Raw genomic sequence first — 19,488 nt, 5'->3', positions numbered from 1 at the left:
AGGCTGAAGGATATGAGAAGTATCTGGCAGATATTTCCGTAGCATCGACACATGAAAGACGTCATGTATCCCAGATAGCGAAGGAGGAAGAGCAAGTCGATATGCACGATCACCAATCTTCTCAAGAATTTCGTATGGACCGATGTATCTAGGAGACAATTTCCCACGTTTGCCAAACCTGACAATGCCTCTGAAAGGATAAATCTTCAAAAATACTCCGTCTCCTTGTTCAAATACTAACGGTCGACGACGTACATTCGCATACTTGGCTTGTCTATCTTGCGCCGTCTTCATTCTTTTCTGGATCAGTTTTACTTTCTAAGTCATTTCACGAATCATATCAGGCCCAAGTTCTGGTACTTCAGATATATCATCCCAATACAGAGGAGATCTGCACTTCTTGCCATATAATGCTTCAAACGGTGCCATCTCAATGCTCGTCTGATAGCTGTTGTTGTACGAGAATTCACAAAGAGGTAGTGAATCTTGCCAACTAGTGCCAAAATCTAGCACTACAGCTCTCAGCATATCCTCTAATGTTTGGATAGTCCGCTCTGACTGTCCAACGGTCTGAGGATGATATGCAGTACTCAAGTGCAATGTCGTACCTAAAGCCTGCTGCAAACTGTGCCAGAAATGTGAAGTGAATCGGGGATCACGATCTGATACGATAGATTTCGGCACACCATGCAATCTGACCACCTCTCTCACATATATCTCTGCCATCTGATCATGTCGATACGTCCTTCTGTACGGAATAAAGCATGCTAATTTGGTCAATCTGTCAATCACGAGACAAATCGCATCACAACCCCGGGATGATCGTGGTAATTTCGTGATAAAATCCATGGAAATGTGATCCCATTTTCATTCAGGAATAGATAAGCTCTGAAGTAAACCTCCGGGTTTCTTCCTTTCTGCTTTAACCTGTTGGCAATTCAAACATCTAGACACAAACTCTGCAATATCTGATTTCATCTGTTTCCACCAAAACTGTTTCTTCATATCATTGTACATCTTTCTGCCACCAGGATGAATACTGAACCGAATACAGTGTGCTTCTGATAAAATTTGTTGTTTCAAATCTGAAACATCTGGCATTACAAGATGGTTATTCACATACAAAACATGATCATGTACCTGATACTCTGATTGTCGTCCTGCTCTGACCATCTCAATCGATTTCTGAACCTTCTGATCATTTTTCTGTGCTTCTTTAATGCGAACAATCAAATCTGGTTAACCCATTTGAATCGTAGCAAGTCGTAATGGTCTATTATCTGTATCAAATGCTAATCCAGACAAACAACAATCTTCAATCAAATTCGAAATACCTATCGTCGATAAGGATAGAGCACATACCTTTCGACTCAAGGCATCGGCTGCTGCATTAGGATAGAGCACATACGTTTCGTCTATCATGATCATGTTGAGATTGAATTTCATCTTCATTTTCTTGGATGGGTTCTTCCGTCATGTTTTGTAAAAATAAAGGGTTATTTCGAATGAGTCGACCACTAAGTGTACGTGACCAAATGCTCATGCAAATACAAATGCAAAAGAATAAAAACACACAAAAGCAATAAAAATTCAAATAAAGAAAAATAAAATATAAAAAAAATTAAATAGACTTGAAATTAAATTATACTTCCCCGGCAACGGCGCCAAAAACTTGTTGCGACTTTGATTGTTGCACTCCCAAGAGCAGGTTGTCCACAAGTAGTATAATTCGGTGAGTTCGAATATCGTATCCACAGGGAATCTAAGGTAATTACAAGTCCACTACAATGTCTTTTTATTTTTATTTTTTTTAGTTGTTTGAATCTTTAATTGGTAATTTTTAATTGTTCAAATTTTAATTAAGTAGTTGAGATTAAAGGATCTACTATTGGTATTTTAATAAAGTTAACATTAACGAACATTATTGAAATCCACTTAATAAAATGGTTCCAATATATTAAATAATCATATTTATATTATGTTATATATTATTATTTATAAGTATATAATATATACCAAAACTTATAAATGTTGTCAAGTATTTATTGTGCTATATATATTTGTAAACACTAAATCAAGGTTCCCACTTTAAATGGTTGGTAAAACCAAACTAACATTTAAATGGTTCCAAGAATTTAATGTAACATATAGCAACAATAAATCAAAACTCCCACTTATAAGTAGGGTATAAAAATGCTTAAAGAAATAAATATAACATAAACAATAAATAATAATTAAATAATATAAAACATAGATTCTTACCTTTTAGTAACTTTATTATCATGCCAAGAGTTTCACCTTTTCATCTCAACTTTAGGAAGTTAGTTATTCATTATTCAAAGTGTAAATATTTGAATATGAAATTAACATGCTAATTATATTTAAATGAAGAAATAAAGGAAAAATATAGAGAGAAATATTATGAACTCAAAGGTTTGTTCATAGAATGAGGGATATCTCAATACATTACAATGTACCCCTATTTATAGCCAAATTTGGGGAGACAACCACAAAAAAAATATTATTTTTTTACACATAAGTCTTCATTGGTGTTCCAAGATATTATATTATATTACACATCACTTTTGAAAATCTTATTCTCCGAATTCGCTTCTTCGCATAAAAAAAACATGTGGATAATTGAGTTGTCTAGTTGTGGTATTTTTTTCAGACCATTTGACCAAGTAATTTGAGAGATATAGTCAAAATACTAGAGCATGGTAAAACTGCGACTCCTTTGGTAACTTTATTTGTTGCTTAATTTGATCCCAATTGTGAAGGGATTTTTATCTCATGCTTGCCACCAATATTGTAGATATTAACATCAACTTTCTGAAAGGGGATCGGTTACGGAAACCGGAAGCGCAACGGAAGTTAAAAATTTTGATTTTTCATGAAGAAATTTTCGGCCACCTCATGATATTGTGTAGCAAATACAATAAAACACCAAAAATCATACATAGGGTGTTTTAGAATTTACCTATCAATCTCAAGAGATTGATGAATGGCACCAACCAAGTTGTAAACAACTTGGCTCTTCAAGGCAAGACAATCTACAAGCTCTCCTTCCTTCAAAAATTAGGCCCACCACTTGCTAGGTAAATCCCCTCTTAATTTGCACTAGAAAATTAAGAGGATTTTTCAAAGAGAAGAATATTTCTTCCTCAACACTTGAAGAAGAAAAGAAAGGGAAAAACTTGGAGAGAATTGTGCTCAAGTTTCGGCCAACACACACATGGAATGAGGGAGGATGAGTTGTCTTGGTAGTGCAAAAAGTTGATCCAAAAAGGTTGCATGCCATGCATTATTTTAGTCAAAAGTATTCCCCAACTCTTCACCTCCCAAGCATGCAATGTGACTTGGGCTTGTAACTATTACAAGGCCCATGGACTATTTAAATTGTCTCAAACAAATTTGAGCCCAATTAAACTTTACTTGATTTTACTCAAGCCCACTAGTTAAATAATTATTTCCAATTGGGCTCTACAAGGCCCAATGCTATTTAATTAATTCAACACTTGAATTAATTTAATTATTTGGACTCTACTAGGCCCACTAGTGTTTAATTAATTCAACACTTGAATTAATTTAATTTAGTCCATAATAATGTTTATGAAAATCATAATTTTCAAATACATTATTTACTTGGCCTATTTTTAAATTAGGAACACATTCATAAATTAAAAATTACATTTCTCTCATAGAAGTCATACTTCTATTTTTCTCAACGCTTATAAACTCATTTATAAGCCGTTCAACACATTGAACTATTTTTACTTCTCAACGGGATCTAGAAAGCTAGTACTTGTGTGGCCCTCAATGGTTCATTGATACAACTAGCCGTGGGTTCACATCTCCATGTGATTCGGACTAAACATGTCCTTAGATGAGCATACCCCAATTGCTCCATTCTTACTTATCAACTCCTTGATAATAAGAACGTCAGAACTCAAGTCTGATAGTACCCAACCAATCATGTTAAACGCCTAGCAGCATCGCTTACATGATTCCCTAGGTATCAAATGATAGTGCCTGCAAGAACCATTCAATTATGGTTAGCGTACAGTACGTTCCCTTCAACTCATATATCCCGATCGATTCGACAACCATTGGTTTATCGAGAGTTGTCAATGAATCGATACTATGTGTCATGTCGTAGTTGCATCGATGGTGTAATCTATGAAACCCCTTTCATAATTACCACCATACTCTGATCAGATATTTTAACCTACATACACATGAGAACACATAGGATATCCATACCCGAAGGTAAGCGGTGAATCCCCGACTACAATCCATTGACTCCTATATGTTTCGACAGAATACCCAACCTTGCCACCTGATGACCCCATGAGAGTCGGTAAACAAGTCAAAGTGTAATTCTAGCACATAGAGTCTCAATGTTGTCCCGGGTCATAAGGACTAATGGTGTACAGGTTATAAACTAGGACTTTTCCACTCGATAAGTGAGAACCACTTGGAAAGTCCTTTATGGAGGGTTGTTCAGTGCACTCTACCAGGAGCACCTATCTGCATGCTCGGACATCACAATGTCCCCTACCAATGAAACATGGTACTCACATCGCAGATACTAGTCTCAAACTCTAGCGGCCTATATCCTTCTTAGTGGCGGCTGAATCGACTAGGAACTGTTTAGAATATACAGTATTCCAAATATGAGTTTCATGATACTCATCATATGAGCATCTCATATTCTTTCTACTATTTGTATATTCAAGGGCTTTATCTATGCAACTAGCATGGGTATATTGATAAAGATTTGCCAAAACAATAATTTCAAATATTATTAAAATAAAGATTGCTTATACATAGAGTTTAATTGTGAACACTCGGCCAACACTTGGCTCGACGGGCACCTACTCTAACACTTTCTACAGGTCCAAGAATCATTTTAATCCCATTTGCAACGCCAAGTTTATTTTTGTTTTATCGAACCTGTAAAAAATAGTAAAAACTTGTAATTACACAACAACTTATATTTTATACAATTTATTATAAAACATATAATATTTAAACATTTAATAAAACAAAAACTATATATTTATATTATAAAACATTTAATTAATGTACAATTTTTATGTTTATCACACCTCCCATCCAGCTTATTGCTAGTCCCTAGCAATTGAAGCGTTAATAGCAATACAAAACATATTGATTAATTTAAATAGAAATGTAATCAAAACTATCTAAGTGTTTAAATTAAATTTGAAAACTGTCAAAGTTATATCAAGATCATCATAATTATAATTTATGAAATAATTTGAGATGATCAATTCAAAGCTTATTTCAGGTAGTTAAATGTACACGGCCTTCTTCAGAAATTCCTAGTAAGAGTCTCAACTTCATATCCTCACAGGTTAATAAATGTTTCAATTTATGGCAACGATTTCTCTCATGGAGTTGGAATACAGATAAATGCTCAGAAAAATGGTTTACAGAATGCAGACAGACAAACGAGCCAAACTAATCAAAAGATAGAAAATCCATTGATTCAAAATCTAGTTGTTCTTATTATATATTTTTTCTTGATATATATATTTATATATATATATTTTTTTCATAACATCATGGAATCAGACTAAGTTTATGCTTCTTGACCACATATTTATTTAATTTGTACAATAAATTTCTCTCTTTCTTTCATTCTTTTTTTTTATGAGAGATATATGGGTTGCAGCATATAACTTAAAAATTACATAGATCTTCAATATCTTTCTTTTTGTATTTTTCTCCTTTTTTTCAGGAAATCTCATTTTTTTTTCCAAAATAAGAACTTAAGATCTAAACAATAGATAGTCTCTCTCATAATCAATAAAGGCTTGAAATCTGTTTTCTCAGTCCTCTCCACTCACTCACAAAATATGTGTGAGTTTAAAATTTTAGGCATTCTTATAAGGTATATCTTGGACCATATACTTTAATACTTTATTTTATCACAATGGTTAATCACTCAAAAAGATTTCATAAATCATATTTTTATATTGATCAGAATATCAAAATTGACTTTTTTTCAAATAAAAATTTAAACATTCTTAAATAGATTAATGCATGTTCTAATTTAAATCTTTCAAACATGTAATGTATGACATTTTTGCAAAAATTACTAAGATACAAACAATAAACATGATTTTATTTTAAAATAATATATATATATTTTTATTTTTTTTTTAAATTTTTTTTTATAAGTTTGTTCTCCCCCAATCAGAATATGACATTGTCCCTAATGTCAAAATAACTATTAATAAAGAGTACATAATGAAAGAGATATCACCTGGAATTTTATTGAAGATAACAAACTGAAACAAACGCAAACCAATCCACGACTTTTGAATCAATGATCCAACTTCCTTTTCTTATTGCTTGATTGCGACCAATTGATCTTTGTTATCATCGGATCAGGCTTATGAACAAAAGCTTCAAAATAATCAATTAATTGTTCGGCAGTCGAAGCAAAGATGAGCATCCGTCGTGAATTTTCTGAAATGAAATTCTGTTCCACAGCTTTATCAAGAAATGTCAACAAACTGTCATAATAATTATTGATATTCAACAAACCCACAGGTGTATTATGGATATTAAGTTGTGCCCAAGAAACAGTGTGAAAAATTTCTTCTAATGTACCAAAACCACCTGGTACTGCGATAAAAGCATCAGAATTTTCAATCATTTGAGTGATTCTTTCATACATAGAAAAAACTTTTAATTCCTCCCCAATCGTAACACCTGTAATATTTCCTTCAGCTAAAGCTGTAGGAATAATACCCAAAACCTGACTACCTCCAAGATGAGCAGATGTTGAAACAGATCCCATTAACCCAATATTACCTCTCCCATATACCAAGTGGATTTTTCTCTCAGCCAATATCTTTCCAAGATTATTCGCTGCTTCTACAAACACTTCATTTTTTCCAGGACTCGACCCACAAAATACACAAATATTTTTCAATGTTTGTGCAGAGGATCCAGCCATGTTTTTACTTTCTCTTTTTTTTTTGTCTGCGAAAATAGAAAGAAAGATGAGAGATTTTATAGGAGTAATATGTTTTCATGACAAAACTATGGGTCACAGTTGTAAACAGTAGTGTGATTGTGGCTCACAATTTTCCTCTGGTTTTACGTCCAGAAACGGCTTCAACGCCTTCTATGAGTCGAGGATATACTTTCCATCCAATTTTCTTATAAATTGGCAAACATGGTCTTTTTTAGTCGGATTCCCAAGACTATGACGCTCATCTTGGAATTGTTTCCATAAACGGAGAAGTTCAATATGTACATGTCCACTAGAATGCGTCTCAAGAGTCAATAAGATGTTATCTAAATACTCCTTACTCAGCCCATTCTTAATGAAACCAATTTTATCTTCTCTGCTATTGGAAACACATCCCAAAGATCCGCATCGTTTGTCACAAGTCCATCTTGTACACTTATGACAAACCCCTAAACTTTTGGCCCTTCGTTTTTTCGCATAAGTGCTTTTTCCTAATCCAGGCAAATACCGAATGAGCAATGATTTGTGGAACTTCTCCTCCTAATCGGACCTTAGCTTCTATTACAAAACGAATATCTTCTGGATTTCCTTTTTGCATTAGCAATCTCAATCTTTCACACCTTCCTGCATAAATTTTTCTTAGAACATTTTCAGAAACAGAGGGAAAATATTTACAAATTTTTGAGAGAATTTCATCCATTTTGAAAAGAAAAGAAATGATTTTTTTTTTATTTTTTTATTTTTGTATCAGCAATTGTGGGAAACTGGTTTAACCGACTATGAGAGTCACGGAGTGCCGTTATCCGCCATTTAACCGGGAAAATAAAAAGATTAAGAAAACCTAAATAAAAACAAACAAACTTAAATGCAACACCAAAAAAATAAAAAAAAAATCAAGGATCAGAATGGGAAATAAACTCTTCATGAAAGATTTCATTTTCTAAAAATAGTTTAAGCCTTTGTCCATTTACTTTAAAAATATCACCATTTTTAGGATTTTCAATATCCACAGCTCCATAAGTATACACATGCTTTACAACATATGGGCATGTCCATCTTGATCGTAATTTTCCTGCGAATATGTGTAGTCGAGAATTATAAAGCAAAACTTTTTTACCAATCTCAAAAGATTTTCTAATAATTGTTTTATCATGAAATGATTTGATTTTTGCTTTATAAATCCTTGAATTCTCATACGCGTCATTTCTGAGTTCATCAAGTTCATTAAGTTGCAATTTGCGCATTTGTTGGCATCATCCATGCTTGAATTTAAAGTTTTGATCGCCCAATAAGCTTTATGTTCCAATTCCACAGGCAAATGACAATGTTTTCCATAAACCAACCTATAGGGAGACATATTCAATGATGTTTTAAAAGCTGTTCGATATGCCTAAAGTGCATCATTAAGTCGCAGAAACCAATCTTTTATATTTGAGTTAACAGTTTTTTCCAAAATTTGCTTTATCTCCCTATTAGCTAATTCAACTTGTCCATTTGTTTGAGGATGATAAGGAGTAGTTACTTTATGAGTAATACCATATTTTTTCATTAATGAAGCAAATGGTTTATTAACAAAGTGAGTTCCCCCATCACTTATCATGGCTCGAGGAATTCCAAATTTACTAAAAATATTTTCTTTTAAAAATTTGATGACAATTTTATGATCATTTATTCGACATGGAATTGCCTCTATCCATTTGGAAACATAATAAACTGCAACTAAAATATACAAGTATCCAAACGACGGTGGAAAAGGTCCCATAAAATCTATTCTCCAACAATCAAAGATTTCAATTTCAATAATAGGATTCAAAGGCATCATGTTTCTTTTTGAAATCGCACCCAATTTTTGACAATTTTCACAGATCTTGCAGATTTCGTGGGTGTCTTTAAACAAAGTGGGCCAATAAAATTCACACTGCAAGATTTTTGCAGCCGTTTTCTTTGAAGAAAAATGTCCTCCGCATGATTCTGAATGACAAAATTTAATGACACTACTTACCTCATTGTCGGGTATGCAACGTCGAAAAATTTGATCCGGACAATACTTGAACAGATACGGATCATCCCAATAAAAGTTTTTTACCTCATTCAAAAATTTTCTTTTTATCTTGAGAACTCCATTGCGGTGGCATTTTTCCTGTCACAAGAAAATTTACTATGTAAGCAAACCAAGGTGTAGTAGTAACTGAAAATAGATGTTCATCAGGAAAATTATCGTTAATTGGTGTCATTTCACAAGATGATCCTGTTACTAGTCTCGATAAATGATCGGCTACGACATTCTTGGTTCCTTTTTTTATCTTTGATCACAATGTCAAATTTTTGGAGCAACAAAATCCATCTTATCAGACGTGGCTTTGCATCCTGTTTGGTCAACAAATATCTAATAGCAGAATGATCAGTAAACACAATAGTCGTTGATCCAATCAAATAAGAACGAAATTTATCTAATGCAAATATTACAGCAAGTAGTTCTTTTTCAGGTATGGAGTAATTCATTTGAGCATTGTTTAAAGTTCTACTTGCATAATATATCACATAAGGCTTACCGTTTCTTCTTTGACCCAATACTGCACCGACTGCATAATCACTCGCATCGCACATGATTTCAAATGGTAAAGACCAATCAGGAGGTTGCATGATAGGAGCTGATGTTAAATGTCAAATGATTTTATCAAAAGCATTTTGACATTCTTGAGTCCACTCAAATGCAATGTCTTTTGTTAAGATGTTATAAATGGGTTTAGAGATTAAACTAAATTCCTTTATAAACCTCCTATAAAATCCAGCATGTCCCAAAAATAAGAGAATTTCTTTAATGGTTTTTGGAGGGGGTAAATTGGCAATGACATCAACTTTTGCTTTATCAACTTCAATTCCATGAGATGACACGACATGTCCCAAAACAATTTCAGAAGTAATCATGTAATGACATTTTTCCCAATTTAAAATAAGACCTTTTTCCTCGCATCTTTTTAAAACTTTTTCCAAATTTTCAAGACAATTATCAAATGTATTCCCAAAGACAGTTAAATCATCCATGAAAATTTCCAAACAATTTTCAACCATGTCGCAAAAAATGCTTAGAATACATCTTTGAAATGTTGCTGGGGCATTGCATAATCCAAATGACATCCTTCTAAATGCAAATGTTCCAAAAGAACATGTGAATGTAGTTTTATCTTGATCTTCGAGTGCAATGGGAATTTGATAATAACCTGAATATCCATCAAGAAAACAGTAGTATGGATGACCTGCTACTCTTTCTAAAATTTGATCCAAAAATGGTAATGGAAAATGATCTTTTCTAGTGGCGTCATTTAATTTTCTATAATCAATACACATCCGTCAACTAGATGGGACTCGACTTGTTAACAATTCACCTTTTTCATTTTTTATCACTGTGATGCCAGATTTTTTTGGAACTACTTGTGTTTTGCTTACTCACTTACTATCAGAAATAGGGTAGATAATCCCAACATCAAGTAGTTTGAGAACTTCAGTTTTCACAACATCTTTCATGTGTGGATTTAATCTCCTTTGTGGTTGTTGAGATGTTTTTGCATTTTCTTCTAAGTGAATTTTGTGAGTGCAAATTAGTTGATTAATGCCCTTGAGATCTTTTAGTGTCCAACCAATTGCATTTTTATGTCTTTTAAGCATATCAACTAATTTACCTTCTTGATCACTTTCTAGTTTGGAAGAAATTACCACCGGATATGTTTCATCTTTTCCAAGAAATGCATACTTCAATTCTTCTGGCAAGGGTTTTAACTCCAATATGGGTGGTTCGTCTTTGTTCTCATATTTTGCATCAAATTCTTTCTCTGATCCTGGTAACGAGTGATACCTGATAAAATCATCAAGATCAATTTCAATATTTTCTTTAACAGTTTCAATTGAACAAATATCTAATTGATCACGAGTACTCCCTTCTTGAATGTTTTCTTCCACAAGAGTTTCAATAAGATTTTCATCTTCACTTTCATCTCCTTTGTCATGTGGTTGCTTACAAAGATTAAAAACATTGAGCTCCAAGGTCATGTTACCAAATGACAACTTCAATATTCCATTCCTGCAATTTATAAGGGCATTAGAAGTTGGTAAAAATGGACGATCCAGAATTACAGGAATTGCATTACAAGCTTCGATAGGTTGTGTATCTAAAACTATGAAATCGACAGGATACACAAAGTTATCAACTTGGACCAATACGTCTTCTACCATACCTCTTGGCATTTTAACAGATCTATCTGCAAGTAAAAGTGTTACCGAAGTAGCTTTTAACTCGCCGAGATTGAGTTCTTGATAAACTGAATATGGAAGTAAATTCACACTAGCTCCAAGATCAAGCAAGGCTTTTTTAATCTTTCGTTCTCCAATAATACATGAAATAGTAGGACAACCAGGGTCTTTGTATTTCAAAGTATTATTATTTTGAATGATTGCACTTACTTGTTCGGCTAAAAATGCTTTCTTTTTCACATTCAATTTTCTTTTCACAGTGCACAAGTCTTTCAAAAATTTGGCATATGATAGGACCTGTTTTATTGCATCTAATAAAGGAATATTAACTTTTACTTGTTTAAAAATATCATATATATCAGAATTCAAATTTTATTTTTTTCTATTTTTCAATGCATGAGGGAATGGTTGTGACACTGTCTGTTGAACATCTTCTTCGCAAATTATGGGTTCCACTTCCTTACCCTTTGGAGTTGATTTATCATCATCTTCACAAGGTTCAAGAATGGATTTTTCCACAACCTTACCACTTCGAAGGGTAATAACAGATTTTACCTGATCCATCGGTGGAGTTCCAGAAGTTCCAGTTTGTGAATGATGATCCTTGGGATTAGGCAGAGGTTGTGAAGGAAATTTACCTTTTTCATGAACATTAAGTGCAGATGCAAATTTAGCAAGAGTATCTTTCAAATCTGTCATGGTTTGAGCAGTTTGAGTATTGATAGACTCTTGCTTTGCAATGAAAGAATTCAATGTATCTTCCAAATTTCTTTTAGGTGGAGGAACATAAGGTGCATAATTTTGACAATTTTGTTGATTTTGGAAATGTGGTTGTGAAAATTGTGCAGCATTATCATTCCTCCAACTAAAATTTGGATGATTTCGCCAACCTGGATTGTAATTTTGAGAAAATGGTTCAAAATTTGGCCTTTTGATATTGTTCAAAACATTGACTTGTTAATAGAGACATTATTTAAAAGAAGGCAAAGTTTCCAGACAATCTTTTGTAGAATGATCACTTGTATCACAGATGTGACATGCAATTTCTTGAATAGCTTTTAATTGACCATTTTTTTCAATTCAAGTGCCTCAACTTTTTTTGCCAAAGAGGTAAATCTAGCTTGAAGATCATGTTCATCTTTGAGAGTGTACATACCTCCACCAGATGTAGGAGATTGAATCTTGTTTGATGGTTCGATTGTACCTATAGTGTCCCAATTTTGAGCATTTTCAGCTAATGAATCGAGAAACTCAATTGCCTCATTTGGATCTTTATCTTCAAATGTTCCATTACACATAAATTCAACCATTTGCCTATCTTTAGATGTTAAGCCTTCATAAAATTGAGAAACAACTCGTGGACAAAGATTAAGCAATTCTTTGTATCTATCCCAATACTGATAAAAAGTTTCTCCTTGTTTTTGAGTGAAAGTGATGATTTGCCTTTTGAAAGAATTTGTTCTATGAGATGGAAAATTTTTTTTCAAAAATTGGTGTTGCAATTCATCCCAAGTTCGAATGGATCCCAATCTAAGATTTTGTAGCCAAGTTTTAGCTTTATCTTTTAAAGAAAAAGGAAAAAGCTTAAGTCGAATGGTGTTCATGCTACAATTTGGATTATTATATGTGTTGCACACTTCTTCAAACTCTCGTAAATGCATGTATGAATTTTCAGAATTTAAGCCATGAAAATTGGGTAAAAGTTGGATAATACCAGGCTTAAAATTGAAATGAGATGCATCAGGGGGAAAAACTAGACATGAAGGTGCACTAGTACGTGTAGGATTCATGTGATCTCTAAGTGTTCTTCGTCTATCATGATCATGTTGAGATTGAATTTCATCTTCATTTTCTTTGATGGGTTATTCCGCCATGTTTTGTAAAAATAAAGGGTTATTTCGAATGAGTCGACCACTAAGTGTACGTGACTAAATGCTCATGCAAATACAAATGCAAAAGAATAAAAACACACAAAAGCAATAAAAATTCAAATAAAGAAAAATAAAATATAAACAAAATTAAATAGACTTGAAATTAAATTATACTTCCCCGGCAATGGCGCCAAAAACTTGTTGCGACTTTGATTGTTGCACTCCCAAGAGCAGGTTGTCCACAAGTAGTATAATTCGGTGAGTCCGAATATCGTATCCACAGGGAAGCTAAGGTAATTACAAGTCCACTACAATGTCTTTTCATTTTTATTTTTTTAGTTGTTTGAATCTTTAATTGGTAATTTTTAATTGTTCAAATTTTAATTAAGTAGTTGAGATTAAAGGATCCACTATTGGTATTTTAATAAAGTTAACATTAATTAACATTATTGAAATCCACTTAATAAAATGGTTCCAATATATTAAATAATCATATTTATATTATGTTATATATTATTATCTTATAAGTATATAATATATACCAAAACTTATAAATGTTGTCAAGTATTTATTGTGCTATATATATATTTGTAAACACTAAATCAAGGTTCCCACTTTAAATGGTTGGTAAAACCAAACTAACATTTAAATGGTTCCAAGAATTTAGTGTAACATACAACAATAAATCAAAACTCCCACTTATAAGTAGGGTATAAAAATGCTTAAAGAAATAAATATAACATAAACAATAAATAATGATTAAATAATATAAAACAGATTCTTACCTTTTAGTAACTTTATTATCATGCCAAGAGTTTCACCTTTTCATCTCAACTTTAGGAAGTTAGTTATTCATTATTCAAAGTGTAAAACTTTGAATATGAAATTAACATGCTAAATATATATTTAAATGAAGAAATAAAGGAAAAATATAGAGAGAAATATATGATGTGGGGACTCGGGCTCTAACTCAATTCATTTCGGGATTAATAGGATCTTTATTCAAAAATGTGGGTCACAAATTTGCTTTTTAACATTAATTCAAATGTAAACACTAAACATAATATCTTTCTTTATTTAATTACAACACATATAATATACATGTCATGTCTTACTACCAACACATCACTAGGGTTTAATACAAACCATAAACTACGAGTAGTACAAATCTAGTACAACATCACTAGTGATCTTCTGCGCCCGTGATCACCACGCTATGTCCATCTCTCATCTCTGTCGTGACCCTGATCCTGCCCCACCTGTTGTTATGCACACATACAGACATAACAACAGCCGGAAACTCCGGTGAGAACAAATCCCAGTATAAAACATGTATACATGCTGATACGAAATCATAAATCATGCATGAAAGCAATAACAATGGCTCCATAGTCTATGAAACCGATCTATCTAAACATGCAACTCAAATCAAATCATGTCCTGACTCGAATCGACTCTACTCTAGGGATCCCGGTGTGAATAAGACGTCACTGTCTGTCACCTACCCTCCCAATCGGGGTAACTGTCCGTCTTATTCCTAGACTTCGGTCAATTCTGTATCGAATGTCTGCAATCGGAGTGAATCTTATCCGAAGCGTCGATACCACCGAACATCTAGTTTGGCAAGTCTGCCAATGACTCTCCTATCTCAAAGGCTTAAATATAAATCTATAAACAATGCATCATCATATCAAGAGATTTGAATATAAATCTATAAACAAATCACAATCATATCAAAAGATAAACAATAATTCTAGTATGTGATTTTGTTGGGAAACTCAAACTAAATCTCATTTGAGTTGTGTCTTTCCCAAACAAAACATGAATTATACCTTCTTGTCGTCGAATAAATCGAAGTCTCGCAGTAGGGATATCGAACCTGTCAATCCAAATCTGAAATGACAATGTTGAGATGCACAATATCAAATCACAACTCAAACTAATACTAGTATAGCTCAATATCAAATCTTGATACAATTCGACTGTATAACGGCATAGTTTCTCGTTACCGGTCCATTCAAATCTCAACATATCTCAACAATCATAATCCTCAACTCATAATCAGCACAATCTATGTGTCATATCTCAAAATCTGCATAAGCTCATGCACATGTAAGCTGGAATTCCATACAAATTGCATACGACATCCAATAACTGATCCGTTTACGATTCTACGACATCTATAATCTCAAGAACATATAATCACAAACATATCTGAATTTCCTCCACATGTTAACTTCAAAACATGCTGAAAAGATATAGAAAGTATACCTTTTTGGAGCCCTTGTCAAGAGGAACAAGAATCTCAACTTGGATTAAAGTTTGGATATGTAATTCTTTCAAAATCACAACCTTAAAGCATAAGGAGTTAAAGCTTCTCCCCCTTCTCTCACGTTTTCAGCTGATGGAAATGGTGAAAGTGAAGACTCAGCACAATTAGATATATATATATATGCCATGTGTCTTCATGTAATTCAAAAGTGGATTTCTCGCATGCAGCACCGCGGGTGCGGTCACTCTTTACCGCGGGTGCGCTATGCCCACGGCATGCCTTTCATTTTCTGAAATTCGACGACCGCGGGTGCGGTACATATAAGACCGCGGGTGCGGTGACATTACCGCGAGTGCGGTTACGTTTGCACCGCGGGTGCGGTGTCATTTCTGTAAATAATTTCCAACTCTCTGTCCATCAACCGCGGGTGCACTCGTTCTTGGACCGCGGGTGCGGTGACCCTACTGTAACATGACTAATTTTCTGTCCATGCACCGCGGGTGCGGTGCTTCTCTAGGCGCGGGTGCGGTCCCTTTCTTCAAGCAACACTTCATCTTTTCATTTTATCCACATACAATCTAGGGCATTACATTTCTCCCCCTCTTAGATATTAGTTCGTCCTCGAACGTGAAATCAATTAATCAAAGTATGTACGAACAGCAGTAAAGTCAAAAGCTGAATAAATACTCACATCATGAGAATAACTCGGGATATTTCTGTTTCATATCTGCTTCTGTCTCCCAAGTCGCTTCCTCGGTGCCATGACTACTCCACTGGACTTTCAATAGTGGAATAGTCTTCGTTCTGAGCTGTTTTTCTTTCCGATCAAGAATCTGTATCGGTTGTTCAACATAACTCAATGTCTGATCTAGCTCAGCTTCGTCAGGCTGAATGACATGAGAATAATCTGGCATGTATCTACGCAGCATTGATACATGAAAAACATCATGTATCCCAGATAGAGACGGAGGAAGAGCCAACCGATATGCTCGATCGCCAATCTTTTCAAGAATCTCGTATGGACCGATGTATCTAGGAGACAATTTCCCGCGTTTGCCAAATCGGACAACGCCTCTGAAAGGAGAAATCTTCAAGAATACTCTGTCTCCCTGTTCAAATACTAACGGTCTACGTCTGATATTGGCATACTTGGCCTGTCTATCCTGTGCCGTCTTCATTCTTTTCTGAATGATCTTCACCTTCTCAGTCATTTCCCGAATCATATCAGGCCCAAGTTCTGGTACTTTAGATATATCATCCCAGTACAACGGAGATCTGCACTTCTTGCCATACAATGCCTCAAACGGTGCCATCTCTATGCTCGTTTGATAGCAGTTGTTGTACGAGAATTCACATAATGGTAGTGAATCTTGCCAACTAGTGCCGAAATCTAGCACTACCGCTCTCAACATGTCCTCTAAAGTCTGGATAGTCCGCTCATCGGTCTGAGGATGATAAGCAGTACTCAGGTGTAATGTCGTACCTAAGGCTTGCTGCAGACTGTGCCAAAAGTGAGAAGTGAATCGTGGATCACGATCTGATACGATAGATTTCGGCACACCATGTAATCTAACTACCTCTCTGACATACAATTCTGCCATCTGATCGTGTCGATATGTCATTCTGTATGGAATAAAACACGCTGATTTGGTCAATCTGTCAATAATGACCCAAATCGCATCACAGCCCCGGGATGATCGAGGTAACTTCGTCACGAAATCCATGGAAATGTGATCCCATTTCCATTCAGGAATAGACAAACTCTGAAGTAAACCTCCGGGCTTCTTTCTTTCGGCCTTCACCTGTTGGCAATTTAAACACTTAGACACAAATTCGACGATGTCTGACTTCATCTGTTTCCACCAGAACTGTGTCTTTAGATCGTTATACATCTTTCTGCCACCAGGGTGAATGTTGAACCGACTACAGTGCGCTGCTGACAATATCTGTTGTTTTAACTCTGAAACATCTGGCACTACAATACGGTTATTCACATACAGGACAAAATCACGTACCTGATATTCAGATTGATGTCCTGATCTGACCATCTGAATTGACTGCTGTATATTCTGATCTGTTCTTTGTGCCTCTTTAATTCTCATAATCAAATATGGCTCAACTTGAATCGAAGCAAGTCTCAGCGGTCTACTATCTGTGTCAAATGCTAAACCAGACAAACAACAATTTTCAACTAAATTCGAAACACCTATCGTCGATAAGAATAGGGCACAAACCTTTCGACTCAAGGCATCTGCTGCTGCATTTGACTTCCCTGGATAGTACTTGATCTCGCAATCAAAATCTTTCAGTAGATCAAGCCATCTACGCTGCCTCATGTTCAACTCTGACTGAGAAAACAGATATTTCAGGCTTTTATGGTCATAATAAATTTCAAATTTCTCACCATAAAGATAATGACGCCAGATCTTCAAGGCAAATACGATAGCCGCCAATTCAAGATCATGAATGGGGTATCGAATCTCGTGTGGCTTCAGCTGTCTAGAGGCATATGCAATCACATGACCACGCTGCATGAGAACACATCCCAGCCCTCTGTGAGATGCATCACAATATACAACGAAATCATCAGTACCCGAAGGAATCATCAAGACAGGTGCACTGGTCAGCCTCTTCTTCAACTCTAGGAAACTAGATTCACAATCCACAGACCACACAAACGGCGCATTTTTCTGTGTCAACTGGGTAATCGGCTTCGCAATACTGGAGAAACTTTGATGAATCGTCTATAGTACCCTGCTATACCCATGAAACTGCGTATCTCTGGCACAGAAGTCGGTCTCGGCCAACTGATCACAGCTTCCACTTTACTCGGATCTACAGAAATACCGTCTCCAGATATGATATGACCCAAGAAGACAACCTGTCTCAGCCAAAACTCACACTTTGACAGTTTCGCATATAATCTTTCATTTCTCAATGTTTGCAACAAGATTCTCAAATGATTGGCATGCTCATCCAAATTCTTAGAGTACACCAAAATATCATCAATAAAAACAATCACAAATTCATCTAAATACCTCTGAAAGACACGGTTCATTAGTCCCATGAACACCGCTGGAGCATTCGTTAAACCAAAAGGCATGACAATAAATTCGTAATGTCCATACCTGGTTCGGAATGCTGTCTTTGGTATATCAATATCTCGTACTCGCAGCTGGTGATATCCAGATCTCAGATCGATCTTGGAATAGATATATGATACCTGCAACTGATCAAATAAGTCGTCGATACGAGGCAAAGGATATTTGTTCTTTATCGTTGCCTTGTTCAGCTGCCTGTAATCTATACACAATCTCATAGAATCGTCTTTCTTGCGCACGAATAGCACTGGAGCACCCCAAAGAGATACACTAGGTTTGATATATCCCTTGGCTAGCAAATCTTCTAGGTGTGCTTTCAATTCTTTCAACTCAATAGGTGTCATTCTATACGGAGCTCTCGAAATAGGAACGGTACCTGGAATAAGATCAATACTAAAATCTACCTCTCGGGCTGGAGGTAACCCTGGAATCTCGTCAGGAAATACATCTGCAAACTCCCGTACTACTGGCAAATCTGCCAATGCCGGGCTCGATTTCAGTAAATCTACTGAATAAATAAGGAACCCTTCTGCTCCTTGCTGCAACAATCTACTCATAGTCAGAGCAGATACTAAGGGAATCCGAGATCTGGAACCCTTACCATAGAATTTCCACTCCTCTGTCATTTCAGGTCTGAATCTGACAATCTTGTGAAAACAGTCTACGGTGGCTCTGTACTTAGTCAACATGTCAATCCCGACAATACAATCAAAATCAGATAAACCAAGTACAACACATTCTAAATCGATCTTATGCCCTTCAAACTGTAGTACACAATGTCTAACTGAAGTCACAGATATCAGACCACTTCCCAACGGAGAAGAAATAGACACTACAGTAGACAATGACTCTACAGGCAATGCATGTGTCAATGCAAAACGTTCTGATATGAATGTATGTGATGCATCTGTATCTATCAATACATATGGAGGATAACCGCAAAGAAAACAGTTACCTGCAATCACATCGTCAGGTGCATCTTGGGCT

Source organism: Primulina tabacum, chromosome 8, assembly GCF_025594145.1.
Source record: "Primulina tabacum isolate GXHZ01 chromosome 8, ASM2559414v2, whole genome shotgun sequence".
Lineage (NCBI taxonomy): Eukaryota > Viridiplantae > Streptophyta > Magnoliopsida > Lamiales > Gesneriaceae > Primulina > Primulina tabacum.
Note: the sequence above shows the minus strand (reverse complement) of the source record.